Here is a 1,888-nt window from a genome sequence, read left to right on the forward strand (position 1 = left end):
AGCTTCTTGCCCTGCAGACAGCCTGCTAAGAGAAAGAAAACTCCCGCAGAATCCGGACTGGCTGTGTATAGCACACTTCCACCGCATTGCCCAGCGCCCCAGCGACAAGCCAGAGCTGTGGTCTGGGAGTGAGACGCACAGGCAGAACTCTGACTGGTAGCTCAGGACTGGGATAGCATGGGCTGCGGGCAGGGAGTCAGGGGCACCGGCAGAACATTTAATTGAACTGATTTAAATCTCAGGTTTGATCATTCCCGGGACTGGACCTGGCTAGGACTCTCGGGCATCACTGAAGTGTTCTTGAAATCAGGTTCCAGCTTTGTCCGGCCCCCTCCTTTTCTGAGCTGGGCTGCAGTTGCAGAGGTGCTGCGTGTGCCACAGAAGTCGTGTGCCCCCCCTGCTCCGGTCCAAGAGTCCAGTATTTGCATAAACCCACCCACTGACCTGTGACTAACAATCTCGCTCTGCTAACTCTTCCAGCAAAACAGGCCAAAAAAAGTGTATGCGAGCGCTGTACCACAGCCCCGGTGCTCTTTTCGGTTCCTTCCCACAGAATTTTCGCTCCATAGCAGTCCAGTTCCTTGCTGTTGCTTTTCTAACCACTGCATGCATGTGCTATACCGTACCCTGAGCTGATTCCTGGCTTTTGTGCTCAATACAGCCTTGCCCCTTCGTGTCTCTGTGGCACAATGGGTCAGCACGTTCGGCTGTTAACCGAAAGGATGGTGGTTCAAGCCCACCCAGGGACGACGCTAAGCCTGTGCTGCTTCCTTGCTTCCCCGAGGCCTGTGGGGGAGCCTCAAAGGTCCCATTTTGCTGCCTCTTGGCCTCAGTGCTTTCAGCTGGTGGTCCAAAGAGCGGGCTGGATGCCATTCAGAAACCCATCTGCCAGCAGCCGTGCCGGAGGCTCAGGCTTAATCCTCAAGGCCGAGCACAAAAACTTTCAGCCGGGAACATTTCGCTCCCTTCCCGCCTCCGCCCAAGCAGCAAGGGAGAAGCGGAGGAGACACGCCGGCTCAAAGACACCTCCCTCCCACTTCCCTGTACGCTGTGCAAAGCTCTTGGCCTGCCTCATGCCTCGTCAGGAAAGCACGGCCATGCGGCCCAAGCCTGAGTCACGTCCGCAGCCTGGCCCGCCCCAGCTGACGGCCGCGCAGAGCCACGCGAGTCAATGGCAGGTCGAGTCCGGAGCCTCGGCTCTTTCCCCTGACAGCCACACACACAGCGCTGCCTAGCGCCCCCAGAGCCTCCCTCGTGTTCTCCCGCAGCAGCCGCCTGCCGGCGTGGGTGGGAAAAGGGAACCAGGAAGCACTGCAGCCTCATTCCGGGACAGGAGGCCCTCGCCACGCCCAGGCCTGCCTCTTGCCTTCAGCCCAGGCAGCCAGAGGTGCCGGGGAGCTCCCTGGCAGGCCGCTTCGCCTCAGCCACCTCTTGCCTCATGGCCTAGGCTCTTGGGGCTCTGCTGGTCACCCTCTTGCTTGAAGACCCAGAGGGAAAAGAAACAAGCGCACGCGTAGCAGAGGATGGTTTTGATCCATCGACCTCTGGGTTATGGGCCCAGCACACTCCCGCTGCGCCACTCTGCTGCTTCTTCACACTCTCCCCCTGCCACCTAGCTGCCACTATCCGGATTAGTGCCTTACGCACCCTCGCTCTGGCAGGCAGATGCGCAGGCTGCTAGGCAGCTGCCCTGGTCACAGGATTTTACAGCTAGCTTCTACAGGGTAAAAAGGATCTATTTGGGGTTTGGACCCCATTGGGAGCTGTGTAGCTGAGTGCCGGAGACGGGAGCACTTCTTAAACTGTTTTCAGTTACGCTTGTGGGGGACGAGGTTCAGCCTTGTATCCGTGTCTGCAGCAGGCAAGCACCTCTTGCTCAATCGCCCCC

General features: G+C 58.8%; 1 non-coding gene across 1 annotated transcript; it reads left to right on the top strand.

The window, feature by feature from the left end:
• The first annotated feature begins 675 nt into the window (after positions 1 to 675).
• Positions 676 to 749, top strand: TRNAN-GUU. Its single transcript has one exon. It is a non-coding gene; the product is annotated as a tRNA-Asn (tRNA).
• The last annotated feature ends 1,139 nt before the right edge of the window (positions 750 to 1,888 follow it).

This window comes from Mauremys reevesii, unplaced genomic scaffold (genome assembly GCF_016161935.1).
Source record: "Mauremys reevesii isolate NIE-2019 unplaced genomic scaffold, ASM1616193v1 Contig29, whole genome shotgun sequence".
Classification (NCBI taxonomy): Eukaryota; Metazoa; Chordata; order Testudines; family Geoemydidae; genus Mauremys; species Mauremys reevesii.